Below are 20,386 nucleotides of genomic sequence, written 5' to 3'. Positions count from 1 at the left end.
TCCCCTTACTGTACACTACTTTAAAAAAAAAAAAAAAAAAAAGGTTGTTCCTGTCAGTAGGTAACAATCTCTGGCCTCCAAATCAATACTTCACCACATCTGTCTCAAACAGCTTATTGATTTGTTATTTTTTATCACTCTTTTGCTAAAGAAAGAGAATTTAACAGAATCCTGACAGTTACGGTTAAGAAAAAGACATACAGTAAGTACAGACTTTAATTTCCTGTGTAGAAATCTGTAGAAGAAATATAAGGAGGATCCAGCATAATACTAAACCAGATTAGTAGTTACAGGAAACTAAAGAATGCTAAACTAGGTTTGTCTCTTACTGTTTCATGGAGGCTGTAATCTTTATTCTGTGCTACATCTCTCCTGTTCACCTCCATCGTCTGAATTCTTTTTTTTTTTTTTTTCTTTCTGTCAGAGCATGGAGGTTTTCTTATTTTATATTCTTCATGTTTTATATTGTATCCATCGTCCTTTAAGACTATAGAATATTTGACAAGAATTTCTTCCACATCCGTCAATCTGAGTCTTTGCTACAAAGAAATGGTATGCTTACACTGGCAATTAATTAGCTAAGTATTTGATACAAACTTTTACATCCAAATTAATTCTCTCTTCCTTAAACATAGTGGAAACATGAGGAGCTTGGCAGCACTCACTTCCAACTAGTGTTTGTCTCCCAAGAGAACTGATGTAGATGTAACCTATGCACTCCAATGCAGGCACCAGGTTTTGGCCATATCAGTATCTGTCCCTGTTAGTTTTGGAAAAGAGGTAGGATCAAGAACCAAAGATACTCCACTCTGGTTAAGAGCAACAGAAAGTGTCCTTACAGGCTTCTCACCAGGCCACAGGGAGGTTCTTCATGCACAGATACTTTGAAAGGCAGCCAAAACAATGCCCTCTTGCAGAAGAGGTAACTTCCATAGTAACACTCTGTTAGTAATTTCTTTTGTCTCTCCACATTTTGGAGATAAAGCTTTCTTGTTATTTTAATACCTTCATGATTTTTCCTGTCTCACCTCCTGTCTCACTTCCTTTCTCCCAATTATTCTTCTGAAACTTTCAATGCTACCTAGGGTATGACATGTTTTCCTACTTATAACATGTTGTCTGTTTTCTGCTGAAGACTTCTGTTCTGACTTTCCAAGATTTTGCTCTCTGTTTCATCTAGTTCACAGTCACCCACAGTATATAGCACGAGGTCTAAATCCATGTTCAATAAGACTAATTTTTTCCTTCCAGACGTCTGGTATCACACTATGTACAAGTGTCCAGCTTAAGGTTAATAAGAGTTTTATTTATTCACAGTAATACTCAAAATCACAGAATTGTGGAGGTTGGACCTCTGAAGATCATCTAGTCCAACTCCCCTGCCGAGCAGGATCACCTAGAGCACATTGTGCAGGATGGCATCCAGGCAGGTTTTGAATATCTTCAGAGAAGGAGACTCCACAGCCTCTCTGGGCAACTGGTTTCAGTGACTACAACTCCACCACTAGTTGTAGTTATCTCCTGGAGAATTCTGATGGAGAATTTTTCACTTGTACTGATCCTCCTCCTCCTCCTGAAACACTTTCTTCCCTATTGCAGCAGCCTTGTCTCAGAGTGTTGGGTAGCATCTACTCCTTTCACAAATACAGCATGGCTTGGATCTGTGGGGTGACTGATCTGCCCTGATTCACACCTATCTTGACCAGCTAAGCTTGTTCAACCAAAATATGTCTGGAGTATTACATTCTTTCAGGGGACATATAGAAAAAGACTTTTCTGAAATGCTTTGCTTTTTGCAAATATGGCAGTTTTGGTGAGAAAAAAAAAAAAGAAAAGAAAAAAGTTTGTCTCTTGTTATCACATCTCTAACTTTCTGTGAAGTCCTTCTATTTGCATTATTTTTGAGTAAACATTTTGCTTTAGCTTTCTGTAGGATTTGGCTTTACAGTCATTCAAAGTAGCATAATCTTATTTTCCTTCTCAAATATGACATCTTACCTGAGTGTGTTCTGCAGTCTGTTTTTGAAGTTTCATTTTGCCTAGAGATGCAAATGTTTTCAAATCACTGATGCTCTTGGATAGTGTGCTCACTTGTTCTAGGTTGTTATGTAAGTCTAAGGCCTCACACTAAGCACCAGTTTCAAAAGGCAACCATTTGTCAGCCTCCCTCAGGTTGTGTTGTGGTTTTTGTTTGTTTGTTTTTCTCATTTTTTATTATTTTTTTTTTCCAGAGAACCAATTTCTTGACTGAATTTTTCTAGTTAATTTTCATTATGTTAGGTAGTTCCAGCTGGACTGGAGACCTTAACTTCTCATTTTTACTTTCAGCAGCTTTCAAGGATCTATGTCCTCTTTTTCTCAGTTTATCACACATGCATAAATTGTAGCTAATTGCAAGCTACTATCAGACCTATATAATTAAGACAACTAACATAATATAAATACTAATGTGTATAGTAATATAACAATTAGTAATCCAACAAGTACAAGAAAAGAGACAGTGCAGAGGGGAGGGGAATTGAGAAGGTTATCTCCTGTCTACATGGTTTACCGCTAGCCTGCATGGCTAGGTAGACATGTTCAAGGCTCTCTTTGGAGTGTTTCAGTTCTCCCGCAGGCAGGGGCAGCAGGGAACCAGAGAGGGTCTCTTTCTGCAGTATGAGACTGCTTGAACTCCCAGAGCCTTAACACAGAATCTCACCCAAGGAAATCGACCTGATTTTGCCATGAGGTCCTCCAGGTGGCAATGCAGACAAACTAACAGGTCAGAGCATGTTTAAAAATACAGAACTGAGAACATTTGAAAGTTTACATTACCAAAGTGGTCATTTTGATTGTGTTTAATATAAAATGTTCGTCATTCTGGCAGGACTTCCGAGTTCATGTAAATGAGAATTGGGAATAAAATGAGGGATAAATTTGATTTATGCAATCCCATTAACATCATTATTTAGATCATAGCTAAGATTAGAAGGAAGATTTTTAATTTTAAAACAAATAAATAAAATAATTACAGCTGAAACCACTAAAATTAATCACTGTTTATTTTTCATTATTGGTGCTTAATTCTCCACAGTTGTGTGTATTTGTTGCCATTTATCCCTTGTGGAATTCATGCAAAACATTGCTATTATGATTTTACATAATTTGTACCGATTTTACAAAGCTAAAGATATGTGTATAGTAATATCTACATACAAGATACACATGTTTATGTACATATAGACAAATGAGATGAAGATGCAAATTCTAAATGATTTAACAGTTTTAACCATCTGGAAATAAAAAGCAGCTAATATGTTCAGATGAGATTTCCAGACAATTAATTTCACTGTGCTTACATTTCACAAATGATTAGTTAGGTATCTAAAAAGTCTGACTAGTGGCAAGATTTTCCATATTCTCACTCATAAACTGTTGCTCACCATTAAACCAAAACTAAACTCTTAAGAGTAGAATACTAGGATTTCCAACCTAAGATTCAGGAAAGACTTAAATAAGATTTTTCTCTATACTTGTTACAGAGAGGTTTCAACTGCAACCCAAAATGAAAACAAGCTTCAAGTGCCAACCTGCAGGAACTGACTTACATAATGATTAGTTTATGTGATTATGTGAAAAGGTGATCACCTTTTGCAGCATGCCACTCTCACGTACTTTACAAAATACAGTACCCACTCTATAAAGTGCCAAGCAGGCAAGATTGATTTGTCAGGGAAAGGAACTGTAAACGGAATTTAACCTTCCCAAAAGGACTTCATTACCAGATGCACCTATTTTAAGCCATCTATAAACATTTTTTTCTTTTTTTTTTAGAAAAGAAAGTCCTCTGCAGTTTCATGAAATGATATCTGATTTTCTAAACATTTTTTTTTCAACCTGATCCGTCATCAGTTTGAACCACAATACTGGTTTATTATGTGAAAGGAACAAATTTCTCATTTTAAATTGGCCATTCAGATGACTAGCATAATTTTTTTTTTTTTCTCATAAGATAAAAGATTTAGGATTAATACCTGAAGTTTATTATATGCATTTTTTGTTGAAATGTTGTACCTGTTTATGCAAATTACTATTATTTTATTTTACTTGTAGTTCTGTTACGCATTACTATTTTATCTGTACAGAAAACTTAAAGGAAATGTTTCTAACACGCTTTTTTTGAAGGGTATTGTTTTTTCTGCATTTGTCACTATGATATCGAGTGCTGCTTCAGCTAAGCATTCCACAAATAAACCTACACAGTAAATCTTTTGTGATGGATTAGCAGGCCACACAATTATTTACAGAAACCGCAAAAATACTCTGAGGGATAATTAATTAATTTATGTGAATTAATAAACATAAAAATTAATGATGTGAATTACTATAATGCTATGTAATTTATAACATGTTCCTCCGAGAAAATTCCAAAGCTACATTAGTCACTTAAGACACTCTGGTGTGGAAAATATATCTCTGTTCTGTAATGTGTTGTTAGATTTTAGCCAGAGCGTGAAGAGTAAAAGCTGGTTCTGACAACCAGGAATTTGAGGATCTGTAGTTCCACTCTGTGTGCTTCTTAGCATGTGACAATGGCTTTCCTGATATTTTTGTTCTATGACGGTTATAGATTTTGTGATTTTATTACAGATTAAAGTTTAGCAAAGCATTTGGGGAAATATTTTTAGCTTGTGTTATGTTCCATACGTTTGCCCGCACAAAATATTTATTTATATGGTTTCTTATCATTGTGGGAACTGAAATTGACGATACAGAAACTTCTTCCAACCATATGTTTCTAATACCCATATCCCCTGTAACTTCTGTAAATTTGAGTTTCAGATTGTGGAATTGATGTATGTAATGTATTTCTATTGTATGCATATTTATTTATAATGTTCTGTTTAGCCATTTTTTCTCCAGGTCTTTAATGACATACCAATACAAAGAAATTTCCATATTCAAAGAGAACACGCCACTTAGGAAGAAGTTTAGTAATATTCTTAGAATGGCTTGGGTTGGAAGCGACCTTAAAGATCACCTAGTTCCAACCCCCATGCCACCCACTAGATCAGGTTGCCCTGGGCCTCATCCAGCCTGGCCTTGAACACCTCCAGGGATGGGGAGAGAACACCTTCACTGGGCAACCTGTTCTAGTGCCTCACTACATCTGAGTGAAGAATTTTTCTGAACTAAATCTTGCCTCTTTTAATTTAAAACAATTTCCCCTCGTTCTACCCGTCTGTCAGTGTAACAAAGCCACTTTCCATCTTTTTTATAAGCCCCTTTTAAGTACTGAAAGGCTGCAATGAGGTCTCCCCAGAGCCTTCTCTTCTTCAGGCTGAACAACCCCAGATCACTCAGCCTGTCTTCATAGGAAAGACCCTCCAGCCCTCTGATCATCTTTGTGGTTCTCCTCTGGACCCATTCTAACAGATCCACATCCTTCTTGTGCTGGGGTCCCCAGGCCTGGACACAGCACTCCAATTGAGGCCTCACAAGGGCAGAGCAGATGGGCACAATCCCCTCCCTTGACCTACTAGCCATTCTTCTGTTGATGCAGCCCAGGATGCAGTTGGCCTTCTGGGCTACAAGCACGCACTGCTGGCTCTTTTCAAGGTTTTCATCCACCAGAACCCCCAAGCCCTTCTCTGCAGGGCTGCTCTCAACGAGTTATCCACCCAGTCTGTACTCCCATCTGGGATTGCCCTTACACAGGTGCAGCACCTTGCACTTGGACTTATTGAACCTCATTAAGTTCACATGAGACCACTTCTGAAGCATGTCCAGGTCCCTCTGTATGGCATCCCTTCCCTCTGTTGTATCTACTGCACCACTCAGCTTGGCATCATCTGCAAGCTTGCTGAGGGTGCGCTTAATCCCACTGTCTATCTCATTGATAAAGATATCAGTTCTGGTCCCAGGATGGATCCCCTAAGGGACACCACTCATCACTGGCCTCCACCTGGACATAGAGCCATTGACTGCAAATCTCTGGATGTGGCCATCCAGCCAATTCCTTATCCAGTAGATGGTCCACCCTTTAAATCCATCTCTAATTTAGAGATAAGGATGTTGTGTGGGACCACGTCAAAGGCCTTGCAGAAGTCCAGTTAGATAACACTGGACAGTCTTCCCTTGACAACTGATGCAGTCACTCCATCATAGAAGGGCACCAGGCTGGTCAGACATGATTTCCCCTTGGTGAAGCTGGCTGTCTCATGTCATGTCCCTGTCTTGCATGTGACTTAACTTTGTTTCCAGGAGGATATGTTCCATGACCTTTCCAGGCACAGAGGTGATGCTCACTGGTCTGTAGTTCCCAGATCTTCCTTCCTACATTAAAAAAAAAAAAAAAAAAAAAAAAAAAAAAGATGTTTCACTTTTTCCAGTCAGCAGGGACTTCACTTGACTGCCAGAGTTTTTCAAATATGATGGAGAATGGCTTGACAGCTACATCAGCCAGTTCCCTCAGGACCCTGGGATGCACGTCATCAGGCCCCATAGATTTGTTCAGTTTCATCAAGTGGCCTCAAACCTGCTCTTCACTTATAGTGGGAGGAACTTTGCTCCCCTAGCCTTCATCTACATGTTCAGGGAAATGAGAGTTGTGGGAAGCCTGACTGGAAGTGAAGACTGAGGCAAAGCAGTTGTTGAGTTTCTCAGCCTTCTCTATGTCTGCTGTTACCAGTCCTCTCTTCTTCTTTATCAGAAGGGGTACACATTCCTTGGCCTTTCTTTTCTGGCCAGTGTACCAACAGAATCTTTTCATGTCAATCATCATATCCCTTGCCAAATTCAGTTATATATGTGCCTTGGCTTTCCTGATCCCATCCACACACATCCAGACAGCATCCCTGTACTCTTTCCAGGCCACGTGTCCCTGCTTCCACTGCTTGTGTATTTCCTTCTTACATCTCAGTTTGACCAGCAGACTCAGCCATGCTTTCTGCCTTCCCTGCTTGTTTTCTTACAAATGGGGATAGAGAGCTCTTGTACTCTAAGAAAAGTCCAGCTGTCAGCTCTGATCATTATGAGTATATAAATTTTAATACTATTTCCATAGGCTAAAATCCATTCTGACCTTTTGCCTTATGATTAATTCTGATATGCTATTACCATCTATGTATTTATGGGATGCTGTCCAGGATGGGAATTGGGTGCATGAGAGGGAATGGGTTGTTATATGAAAAAACCATTCATGTGGCTCCTACTGCAGGTGGGATGCCAGGCAAAACATTGGTACATGAGTATCAGCAGAGATTGAGGCAGGCTGCTCTGGTTAAAGAGAGAGAGACAAGATAAAATGATTGGAGAAGGGAGAGCTGAAAACAGCAGTTTTTTACTGTTTATTTTTATTGGTGGTATCGTAGCAAGATGGTGAATACAACAGTGAAAAAAAAAAAAGGTAAAAAAACAACCAACAAGAACAAAACAAAAACCCTGGAGCTATAAAATAAGGAGCATTTTCTTTGGGAGAGCTGCAAACATGAAGTTATGAGAGTTGTATTGCTGCTATGTTGCTATGAGGCAAGTGTTCACTGGGCTTTATATGTTTATTTGTGATGTGTCCCAAGAGCCTGTTTTTTTGTTCCTACTTTTGTAAGCTTAACATGGGATATCTACAAACATAAACTCATAGATGCAGACAGTGCTAGGATGCTGCTCCCATCTAGGCTTTATGTGAAAGAGCAATAAGAGTAGAGTGGATTACCTGTTTACAATGTCTTCAGAAATAGGAATTCAAGTCTTGTTATATCTTTATGCCAAAGATTGTTCCCAGTCAACAAAGCTGCAAATGTCTGATTATTTCAGCTGGAGAATCAGGGTGGTTGGATACCGTTAAGCCTCTGCATGCTTTTACCTAGTTGTCACTGGCTATAAAAGTTGTTGTATTAGACTTGATGCACCACATATTCTCAACTGGACTCGAGACGAGAGGCAGTCCTTGAGGTTACTTGGAGACTGCCTTTCCAAAAATTTTCAAGCACTTTTTCAAACTTGTACATGGTAGATGGCTAGAATACAACGGGATATCTTCATACAAGGTTAGACATATTTTTAACATAGATATAATAGAAAAAAGAGTTAATAATATGGTGCAGACACATCAACTATTTGTAATAAACCAGGACTGATCTGTAGGAAAAGAATTCATAAGTGTCACAAAAGTAATTATGCACTTCACTTGTAAAAGGGAAGCAGCAATATATTTATTGAAGAAAATAGTGATTTAGCAAAGATTAATCAAGAATAAAACAGATATTTTAGAAAGTTCTTATGGTAAACGCAGCATTAACAAGATTTTTGATGGCAAGGTCACTTAATTATTTACTGAGTAGAGGACAGGTTCAGATTGAAAGTGTCAGGAAGACCCCTTACATTGAGTCATGTGGTTCAGAATGGAGTAGTCCCTTTTGCCATCCAAATTCCAAGGAGTCTAGATGTGACCAGATCCTATCCCAATCCCAGACTCAACAGTTTATGCCTAAAGGATTATATCAAATCAATCCTTATCTTATCACTTAGCAAAGATTACAAAGTTTCAGCATGCTTAGCAAATTACTTGCAAAGTTTCAGCAAGCTAGTTATTGGTCACTTACCAAGTATCTGTCTCAGGTAAGGAATCTCTTGATCTCAAGAAGTAACCTTGAGAGGGGTCCATGCTCAAGGGGAAGATCCTGTCATGAAGCCCGCTGCAGTACAGGAGAGCTCAGTGGGCTCTGGGCTGTCCCCTATTTATGGGCTAAGATGATTGATTAGTATCACGTCATATTTGTATATCAGCCATATTTGGTTGGTGCATGCACCATTAGCCCTTGGATCTTCCTCAAATCCACCTTGAGTCCGGTTCTGCTATAACAACCATATGCATTTATCACGGCTACCACCGATGGTTATTCCCCAAGCAAGGGTATGGGTGAAAGGTCAGGTTGGAGCAGGGCAGGAGGAGTACACCACCACAATAAGGTGGTAATAATAATTTTGATTAATAAATCTATTGTGAGGTCATTCTGGTCCCATAAAATTTGTGTATAACAGAAGAGCTGAAATTTGTTGAATAAATTATTTCTTCTGAAAATGAATCTAAACATACCTCAGAAACATAGCTAACTTTTCATTGCAAACATAACAAACAGCTTCAAATGCATTTTTTCAATGCAAAAATAAGAAAACAGACTCTAATCCATAGTTATATTTTTTGGATCAATAAATTATTGTCCCCTGCTCCTCATGTCCGTAATAAGCTCCAGCCAGATCAATCCTATGTGTAAACTTCAGTATGTTTTGACAGAATAATGATAATTCTACATTTATCCTTATTTCCCACTTCCAGATACTCGACATACTACGCATTTGGTTCCTTTTTAATCAACCACACCTTCTGCCCAACTCCCTGGTTATGTTTTTTACACCATCAGGTTGGAATATTTGATTTGTTCTTTAAATGAATATATCCCAGTGGAACGCTTCATAAAGGGATTGTGGAACTGTGGAGATAAAATCATTAATATAGGTCTGATATGGTTTGTATAGTTTTCTCACCAATTCTAGAGTAAAAACAAAACAAAAAAATAAAACATAATCATCTATGTCAAAGATATATAAAAGTTATTTCTTTATCTAATATTTTTCAGCTGCTCATACTGCAGTACTGAATACAAATACACAGAGGAATCATCAGACTTTGAATTCATAAGATTAAGAAAACATTGGACAAAATTACAAAAACAGTAAAAATATATTTTCCATTTTGCAGTTATTTCTGGTCCTTGTTATATATGTGTCAGGGAGAAGAACTTTACAATTAAGCCTTTCATGGATAGTTTTGGAAAACTGTACATAGGCATATCATTGCAAAGTGGCCTTTGCCACACCTCAATAGCAGCCTGTGGAAGATGTCAGGTCCAGCTCACCCTGAGTGGATGCAGAGATCCCCTGGGAGCCAACCCTACGCTGCATTTGCCCACTATTTCACCATGGCTTATGGCCTGATGAGCACAGTTAAGCATGTTGATCCAGATCAGAATCAGCCCTGTAATATGGTCCCACGGAAAGCTTACAGATAGAACAAACCTATCTGTTTAAAATTAAATCATTGTGTGGGTTGAGCAAATGAAAAACTCATGTTTATTTATTCAAAAATGTGTCCAAACTTGTTTGGTTCTTCATGTTCTTCTTTTCTGGGTGTATTTACATAATACAGCAGCCTGTAATAAGCTCATTCATTTCATTTTCTCTTACTAGTGGCAGCTAGAGGTGCTTTTAAGTCACTTTTTAAATGATTTTATTTTCTCCTTTATTCCAAAAATCAATTCTCTCTGATGGTGATATTATAATATCAGTAGTAAATCCCTTTAGATACAGACTAATCTTCCTGAAGGATCTGACAATACTGTCTTTAACAACTGGGAGGAGACTCCGATGCTACACTCCAAATTGTCTCTGATAGTCTCTCTTCATGTTCTATTATCTGTCATCACTATGGATGTGCCTGTAAGTCTTATATAAGATTATCCTGTTGCTAAGCTATTTTACTCATCTGGACATCATTTGTTTTATGATGCAATATTTGTTCTTATAGCAGAAAAAAAAAACAAGTAGATTTCTTTCAGAATTTCAGGGTTAATCCTGTATTTTTATTTTTTTTTATGTGAGTACTCCTATAGACTTCAGTAAGATTACTTTTGTGAATAAAGGTTGCAAGATTAGATCATATGTCACATATGTATGAATTTGTTAGAAATATGTCTATGCTTCTATAACCCTGTCCCCTTTCATTCTCCTGCTTTAATGATTTTTATGATAACACATTTATTTTCCATGTTTTTTGTATGATTCAGGAATTCAGTATACTGGCTTTCAACAAAAAAGAAAAGTAGTGTTGTGTTTTTATAGTGCTGCTGAAAGTATGATTTGACTGATAAATGCATAACTGCAAAAGACTTATTCTGACAGTGCTTGAAAGAAAAAATAAGATACTTTCAATAAAAATTGGAACAATTCATTATTAGTCAGGTGAAGGATAGAAAAATAATTGAAAAAGCTAGCACAGCAAAAATATTGCAAATAACTAAACTAAAACTAGAGATAAGCATATATTATTGCCTACGTTAGTTAGTTAGTTTTCAACAAAACCTGTTTGATCCTGAATAAACAACTGAAAATTATGACATTCTTATTTAAATAGGTAGCAGGGCATTGATTCTTATTGTCACACAGGGACACTTTATATTGTGTGAAACCACCCGACATTTTGAAGACCTCCGTCATTTAGTTTGGAGAAAAAAAAGGGTAATTGCTCTCTTTTAAGTGCTTTACAACACAGATGCTGTGTTATAAAGGCTTGGACAAGAAAACAAAAAGACACTGATCCATTTGGAAGTGCAATAAATGAGTTGCAAAGGAGAAAGAGAGACAGGACAGACTCAAGTTAGTGATACACGCAGCAAAATTCCCATAGCTCTTTCCCCATGTGAACAATTTTGGGCAATGTGTGGCTCAAGTACAGTAACTTTTTTACTGAATTTGTGACTTTCTAACCAGCTCAGACTCACTGACTTCTCATAGTTCGGTCAGGTGAAAACACTTTCTTAGTCTTATTCTGTTCCTAGAATTCGTACATGATCCATCTCGCCAAGTGGTTTCCACCTCTAAGGGGGGGGCAACAGCCTGCATGGCTGAGCTGTGAGATCACCACTCAGAGTGGATCTAACTTCTTATCCTTATGGTTTAGAAATAGTGTATCTACCACGCTGGATTTGACTTCATCAGCTTTAAAGCTCCTCTGGTCTGAAGTAAGAGCTCAGAAAATCACTTAAAGAATACTTTGGAGGAAATTGTCAAACCAAAGCTATTTCTGTGTCTGGGAAATGCACTGGCTAAGAGAGCAGTTTAGCCATTAGTACAAGAACATGGTTTGATGACTGACTTGAAGTGTCTGCTGTCTGGGTGGTGATCAAGTCAACGAAAGCATAAAAAAAAATGTTGGGACTGAATGTAAATGAAAAAGTATTGATGAATAATGAGAAGGAGAGGGAAGGCCCTTAGGAAGATTGGTCCATACCTGTTCAAGTAGCCTGCTGTGAATCTTTAAGCAAACATCATTCAGATGACTTATGGAAGAATGTCTTTTTGATTGTCTGATAAGAATTACCACTTTTATAGAGCTGCTCTTTCCCAGAGAAATTTTCATCTTTTTACAGAAAACCTTGATCATCTGCTAGTTTCCACTGTTGACAGACAGATGTTTCTTCATTTCATAGACGTTGTGACAGAAGGAGCAGGCACTCACTGAGCACTGAAGGTAGAAGAGAGATGCAGCCGTGCATGAGAATGACAAAGCTGTCCTTAAAAGCAAATGATCTGGTGAACTGTAAGCTTAACTGGTAGTGATTCTGTTGATTCACTGAGCAGTGGCTAATCATTAAATCCAGGAACACATTTATGTGCTGTTCTACTCTTTACGTATCAGCTAAAACTATATACTACTCCATTTGATGTAAATTAATTAACTGTGCTTTAATTGGGAGATTTATCCAGTTAAGAAACATATAATACTTCAAAAGGTGCTACTAGAGAAAAATGTTGAAGGGAGTCATTATAATGGCTACAAAACATATCTGCAACCTGTTCAGAAGAAAAGGATAGACATTTGACCTACTATATATAAGAAAAAGTCATTGACCGTCAATATGTATGCACAAAAAATAAATATAAAAAAAAGATAAGGATAATTACTAAACAGTTACTATATGTACATCACTATGTAATGTGATTTCAATTGAATTTATGAGGTAGGTGATGTTATATACAATCCTGGGCAAAATCATTTCAAAATCTAACTTTGCATATGTATTTTTTTTGACTTCAGAGAGTTACACTCAAGGTAAATATCACCCTACAGTTCAAGATAAAATCTATATTATGGCATTCAGCCTACAGTCTGAGGACACTAATCTTTCTAGAAAATACATAGGATACATGTATTTTCTATGTACCTTTGAATTTCCCTTTGTATATATATATATTTATAGATATATATAAAATACCCACTTCTAAGTAATGTCTTTTCAATAAAATACATCACCACTTTTTTTTTTTCCTTAAATAGTCTCTGCTTTAATAATTAAGGTCTTTATCCTGATCACTAAATTTCTGCTCAAGAGGGGAAGCTGGGAACATTAGTGCATGCTCTCACCTATTTCACAGTTTGAAATCCTCCCCACCCCTCCCCTCCAAACAAACAAACAAAAAAAAAAAAAAAAGAAAAAGCAGCTTTTTGAACAATTTTTGGTGTTTAGGTAATCAGTACCTGTGCTGCCAGGGCTTACTGAAAGCAGCTGGATGCCTGCCTCTGTCCTCCCCCTTTCTTGGAACTGCTGCCAGAACAGGTAGTCAGAAACGAAAAGCAGAGAAATACTTGAGCATCTGTGCACTCTCTCTCTCAGGAAAACAGCTGTGGCTTTCATAGGAAGCACTCATTTTTTCCCATCAGCCAAGACTTTGGATACCCCTGGGTCCAGTTTTGGCACAGTGAGCCAAGTAGGATGCAGTTTATGGCTTAAAACTTATGAGAGAATCTGTTCGGGCGGTCCCATCCCTGGCAGAACATTGAGAGAAATCCCCCAGGCTGCAAGCCACATGTGAGCCTCTGACCTTTTATTAGCACACCATGGGAGAGGTTAACAATTGTTGAGACTTCAGTCCTCCCTTTGACATACAAATAAAACAATACCAAGTAGCCTTTCCAAGACAGAATCATATTTAGGGCACAACATCCTTCTTAATATAGGATTCAACATTGGGGGGAGGGGGGACACAACAAATCCTTAGATTAAGAAAATGATATATTTCTATAGAACTGAAGTCTGGATTGATATTTTTTCAACATTGTGCAATTGTTCATGATACAGTGACTTGAGACTTTTTTAAAACAACGTAATCATGAGATGGAAACAATTTCTCACACCATTTTTAGCTCTTCATGTGGTCAGCACCATGAGTTATGGAACTAAGATTGCTCAATAGCTGGAGCCATATAAGAAATACACTCAATTATCTGATTTTTAAAGATGTCCATTGTGTTTATTCAAGCACATAATTGTTGAGGAAAAAAAATACTATAGATTCAGAATTATTTATATAAAGCTTGTCACAGAAAAAAAATCATGAAGTGCCAAATCTATGTCTTTTTGATATGTCTTTATCCTCTCAGCATTACTCTAGTTCACTCATGAAACTCTTAGTTTTTAGTAGGACAGGGACTGGAAAGTACTTATTTGGAGGGAGATAGAAATACTGTCTCTGTTTTGCAGCTAAGAAGCTGTGAAGACTGAGTCTTGCTATAAGATGTCTAAACATGTCTGGATCATGTTTTCAAAGAATGCAAACTGAATATCCCAGCATCCCAGGCTTTCACTATAATACCTGGACTCTTTGAGAGTCTTAGAAGCAGGTGATTTTCACTATGCAGTCCCATATTTTTAGTGCAGAGACTATGCTGTGTATAAAATAGGAGTGAGCAAACTCATGCTTCTGCCACCAGTCTTTGCAGCTAATATTTGAAAAGCCAATGCAAAATGATTTCTAAATGTAATAATCCTATGATCCTCTGATATGGCAGGTTCAAACCTATCCAAAATCGGAAAGCAGATTTTGCTTTTCATCCCCTTATTAAAGCAACAATGACATCTGAGAATTAATTCAGTGAAGTCTTGCACAAGGTTGGTTATTGCAAAAATGTTTACTAAGTAATGGTTGCTCTGTGCACTAAGCAGTCTCAACTGCTGTTGGCAAAGTAGATAGTCTTAGCAAATGTTAGTTTGAGATGAAGAGTTCCTTTATATTCACTGTGAATAAACAGAAATACTGGTCTGGCAGGGAGTCTGCACTGAAAGAAGGATCAAGTACAGCTACACCATAGACATATGCCTATCTTGTCATTTATATACCTTTCACAGGTTCCTTACATAGCTGATTCCAATGCTATACCATCCTTCCAGGCAGTAGGGCTTTAGCTATTATGTATGAAAACCTTAGTTCAAAAAGATTTTTTTTGTTTGTTTTTATTACCTTGAGCAGTAGCTTCTTATCTTTTCTTTCTGTATTACTCTTGTATATTTCAGAAGATTTGGCTTCTCCTGAGTTTTATTTTATTTCAAAGATGCACAGTAGAATTTCTTCAAGCTTTCCTACAGGTCAACTGTTCTAAATGTTTTATCATTTTTGTCTTCTACCTCAGGACTATGTCCAATTTATCTAGGTTTTCCTTAAAGACTTCATCAGCTTTGAGTAGGCTGGAACAATTACTGTGTGTAACATGAAACACTCCTGTTAGTATCTTCCACACTGATACTGGCATATTTTTGCATCAGCACTTTATGGTTGAGATGTTTTGTTTGTGAGCTGCTCCAAATCTCCGTTATTATTTTTTTTCTGATTTGTTCTTGACTATCCATTATTTGTCATTCATATTTGTGCATTTGGTTTCTTCTTCTTAATTATAGTACCTTTCATTTCTATTAAATTACACATTTGCTTCAGAGAGAAATAGAAAAAAAAACCACGGATATTTCCATAGCTTTTTAATGTTAGAAATGTTATATAAGGGCCTATTTTTTAACTTAAATCTTTTCATTTTGTGATATAATAATTGATTAATTGATTCTTACTTTCTTGGAGATCTTTTCTTCCAGTCAGTTCTGTACCTTCTATGTAGAAGTTTCATTTCTTGTATTCCCCTAGTTTTCCTAGTGGAAAGTCATATGGATTTTCCTGCACAATAATCAATTCAATTCATTTTATTATTATTATTAATAGACTAATTAAATAACACAACTGCAATGGCTTGACATAATGAGTAGGAAGATCCTCTCTGCATTACTGAAGTGAATGACTTGGGCCATTTGAATATAGTTGTGGTTAATAACAAGAACAGCAACTTTTACATTAACAAAAAAGATAGTGAGATTTGGGAATGGAAATTTTCCAGACAAAAATAGAAGCAACAAGCCAGAACACAGAAAGAGTGTGTTGAGAGTATGGCAAGAAAGTGACACACAGTCAGAAGATCTGGTTTTCCTTGTACGGTGATGGACAGAGGGCTGGACTGACCTCAGAACATTTATCTTTTCCTTGGAACTTAAAAACTATCACATTTGACTGTTTTTGGCCTCAAAAGACGGTTGGCCAGCAGGATGGGTGTGTTCTGTCTATCTTTAACTTGAAAATGTATCTTCTGTGAAGAGATTTTTCCTTTAGAGTATCAATTAATATATTTCCTTTGCTCAAAAGAAGTTTTTTTTTTTCTTTTTTTTTCTTTTTAAATGCTGAGAACAGCCTTCTATGCTCTCCATTGTTTCAGTGAAGGGATTACTTTCTGTTTACAGTGTATTGGCTTTCAGAACAGTCTTTGTCTCAAATGACTTTTTGCCTTGATCTCTCTCAGTCTTCCTTGAATACTTTTTTTTTTTTTTTTTTCCCACTGTACTGGAAATCCCTTCTGCTTGTCACTCAATTTTTTTATCCCTCTCTGCACATTCTTACTCCTTTCTTTCATATTTGCCATTAGTCACAGTAGCCAGCTCTTCCCCATCGCTTCTTTTCAACATCTGCAGCAAAGTTTTCCCGTCAGTGATCTAATGTCTGTGGGCAAAGATTTCTTTCCTTTTTTTTTTTTTCTTTTCATTTTTCACACAGCGGATGTATTCCCACTTCCGAGCTTGTACCTAGTCAACTTTCTCTCAAGAACACATTTAGTATACTAAGAGATCTCCCACTCTCCCACTTTGCAGACACCTTTGTCAGATCTCTAAAGTTTGATAGAGTGCTCTTGGTCTTGTTCACCACCACACCAAGGCACTTATGCACAATATCTACACTCTGAAATGACACCATCTGTATAGAAACATAGAATATTTTATGCCTGCTAATGATGGAGAGATTAGACACAATCTTCTTCCTGCAAGGTCAAGGAGTATTAAACTGACATAAAAATGAAGGGCTTGCACGGATTTAGTTATCCTTGTAGGTACTTATTAGGTAAATATTACACATCTAGGTAATAGGTGATCCAAATTTTGAAATGTTATGATTATCAATTTTTCTTCTATGTCCAAACTACAATCATTTTGTGTTGTAGCTGTAATTTTCCCGTATTTTCAAGTGAGGATGCAGGCATAAAGGACAGGTCCATCCTGCACAGGCTCTTTCAAATTAATTTGCCCCATGTTTTAAGTAAAGAAAAAAAAATATTCCACTGAAGGATTAAGCAGTATTAACTTTTAACTTTATTACCTTTATTAACTTTAATATTAACTTTTCTTAAACCTATGACTGTATAAAAACAATACCCTTACTCTTATCATGTACAGCAATATACATGTCCAGTCTTTCTTATATAGAGTATTGAATTTAAAAGCATTCATTTTTTTAAGCCTAAAGAGAACACTTTAAAATTGATTAAATATAAGATATCTGCTGTAAACTGCTGATTAAAGGAGAATGAGATCCATGTTTCTTCAGTGAGGGAGGAAAAACTGCTCCTTACATATAATTTAGATAACATTTTATAAAAGGAAATAGTTCTTTGCAGATATCTCTTTTACACTCCAACTTGTGTTTGAGCTATAAATGATGCAGTGGGGTGTATGTAATTATGCCACAGCAGCTGACAGGCATAAAAGTAAATGAGATATTTCATCTCAATGGGTGTACTTCCTGTTTAAATCTTTAAAAAAAAATAAACTCAACAACTTTTGCCAAACTGAGACGGGACTATTTTAAATATTTTGCTTCTGCAATGAACAGCTATTAATAAATATTTCAATCTCATTTGACATATTGGCCTTCAAAACATTAAACCAGTATATTTATGGATTGAGTTATTTCTAACATTTGTCTTCTTAATTTTATGAAAGCTTAGTTTCTTCATTTAAAATACAGTAATTAACAAAATTATTTCTATACCTGTTGTTTCTCAAATTTGAGGGAAAAAAAAAGCTGAAAAAACAGACATAGAAAAAGGTGAAAGTCTGAATTAAGTTCTAAAACTGTTGATCTGTGAACTTGTTTTTTTGGTACTGTATTGTTAAAAATATAAAAAGCATTATTTCACTAATTTTCCTTCTAGCGGTGCTCCCTTCAACCTAGTCTAGTGTGATAAATCTAGGTAGTATTAGAACACCAGAGACTGAGCCATTCTGCTGATGCTCATTGCTCTTGTTCATCAGGAACAAATGTGGAGCTGAATGCTGACATGGCAGCAGCCAAGAGGGGTTCAGAGTATGTACTGGAGTTCCCTCAGTGATGGCACAGTGTCTGGACTCTCTAGCAAAAGTTTAGTTATTGGTAGAAGTTTCTAGGGTGAGCAGGGCTGTTAGTTGTCATGTTTTTGAAACTGAAGCTCACAGATTCGTATATCAGCACACAATTTTTAATTTAAAAACCTTGAAAACAAGAAATCTAACCACTACAAGTAAAATCAGAAAGCAAAAGCAAAGAATTACAAAATGCAGTTTTCAGACATATGTTTTTAGGTGATATGTTTTTCATGTGATTTTGACAGTTTTGGTTTTAGGAATATTATGAAGCCACTAGGTGTTCTGACATGCATCTGGACATAAAGATAGGATTAATAAGTAGATAGAGCTGAGAATTAATTTATGATAAAGACTAGCAAATACAGTGAGAGCAAGTTGTGGTTTGCCAGAATTAATCATTTGAAAAGTTAAATATGAAATAACAACGTGATGGTACGATTCAATGGTTAGTGGCAAAGTTGGGAACCATGGGAATAAAACTGTGAACTAAGATTATCCTTTCTTTATTTTTTTTTCCTAGAAACTAAAGCAATATAAAAGAATGCAAAACAGAAATTATAAAATAATACTATGACCTGGAATGTGTAATGATATAATATGTTCGCATCTTTTATGAGATTTTTAAGCTCAAAGGATGATCAAAAATTTATAATTACCATGGAAATTTTCTTAGAATTCATTTTAAAAAGCAATGAAACACACTTGGTGCAGAAGTTGTTTTAAAAAGTTTGTTGAACATCTAGAAAGATTTATTTTGTTTATCAGAGTTCTTTAGAGAACAACTCAGAAAGTCTAAATGTTTTACAATGATGTAGGAATTTATGGGTGGAATTAGGTAACTTAGTGTGGGCAGTATTCTCAGATATTTCAGTAAAACATTTTGGCAACTTTTGTACTGAAGAGCATGCAGAGAGTTTATATATATGTTAATGAGTATAATGTTGATACTATCTCTAGCTTGCATTAGCTCAATGTAAGGTGAGGGTTTAATGATTATTAACACGCTTTGAAGTTCCTATTCACGACTGACAGCAGAGCTTCCTGGTTTTGGGATTTTGTTTTGCTATTGGTTTTGTCTCTTCAGGAATGAGATAAAACCTTCTTAATCCTAGTGCATAGACTGTGGATTATTCTTTGACCCAGGGAAGGAATATAATAGGTAGCAATTCAATAGGATACACATACAAATATTTTGAGAGGCAGTGTGGTGGTGGGATTCAAGATATCGTGCTGGATGCACATAAACTGCCTCAGGTCTAAATAGAACTGCAATAGCTCTGCCTGTGTGAAAATCCCCATGTGTTTAGCTGAGGGATACAATTTACCAGCTCAGGTGCAGTGCCAGGAGAGTCTGTCAGCCTGGCGCCTGACAACCTGGTGCTGTGCTGAGAGACACTTAACAGTTAGAATGTCCTTGCTAACTCAGGCATCTCTGCAGTGTATTTCATTTCATTGTGAGGATGTGCTCAGCTGTGAAAGCAACTGAAGAATATCCTGTCTTCATATCTTTCTTTGTCTTTCCTGAGTATATAACATAATCCTTTTCAGGTATGGGAGATTTGCAGCCTACGTTTTCAGGCATCATCTAGCTTTAGAGTCTCAAACCATATTTTAATAAAAGAAGTATGATTAAAACATTTAACGGAATAGATATGAGATGTATATATTGCTTTCCTACTATTTTCTCATCATCTGCTAATAATGAAGTGTAAAACTAAAGAGGTATATCATACTAGCAAGAAACCAGTCCATGAGTCCACTGTCAATATGCTTTTGTGGGGGTTGGAGATACTTGGCTTAATCATGTGTCTGCTAGCAATCTATTGATACACACCCTGTTCTATGTCTGGGACATGTTGAATCTGAGACGTGTGCTGCACCAACAATCTAAATGTGTATGATGAACCCTTGTGGAGAATTTCCTGACATCCTGCTACTTTTGCAGGAATCTTGAATGAATGCCGTGAAGCTACTGCAGATGCCTTCTATCCATAGTTCCCTCACAAAAAAAAAAAAAAAAAAAAAAAAAAAAAAAAAAAAGGCAGCCCAGCTCTTAGTTTTTTCCCTTTCCAAATATTGTT

The 20,386-nt window shown here is 36.6% G+C and overlaps 1 protein-coding gene and 1 long non-coding RNA gene across 5 annotated transcripts in view; one reads left to right on the top strand and one right to left on the bottom strand.

The window, feature by feature from the left end:
- The window catches only part of AGMO (alkylglycerol monooxygenase), a 199,047-nt gene that overhangs the window by 167,047 nt on the left and 11,614 nt on the right, over window positions 1-20,386 (top strand). The window lies entirely within an intron of this gene.
- Window positions 408-16,756, bottom strand: LOC125183276 (uncharacterized). 3 transcript variants are annotated; one of them, XR_010829140.1, is made up of 3 exons: window positions 13,298-16,756; window positions 8,586-12,283; window positions 408-6,318 (listed from the first exon to the last, which is right to left on the bottom strand). It is a non-coding gene; the product is annotated as an uncharacterized lncRNA (long non-coding RNA). The 3 variants fall into 3 exon arrangements; XR_007165026.2 differs by having other exon boundaries at window positions 411-6,318; window positions 7,697-12,283; window positions 13,298-16,755; XR_007165027.2 differs by lacking the exon at window positions 408-6,318 and having other exon boundaries at window positions 6,331-9,473; window positions 12,050-12,283; window positions 13,298-14,063.

The sequence above is a fragment of the Anser cygnoides genome, chromosome 2, assembly GCF_040182565.1.
Source record: "Anser cygnoides isolate HZ-2024a breed goose chromosome 2, Taihu_goose_T2T_genome, whole genome shotgun sequence".
Classification (NCBI taxonomy): Eukaryota; Metazoa; Chordata; class Aves; order Anseriformes; family Anatidae; genus Anser; species Anser cygnoides.
Note: the sequence above shows the minus strand (reverse complement) of the source record. Positions and strands in the feature narration are given on the sequence as shown.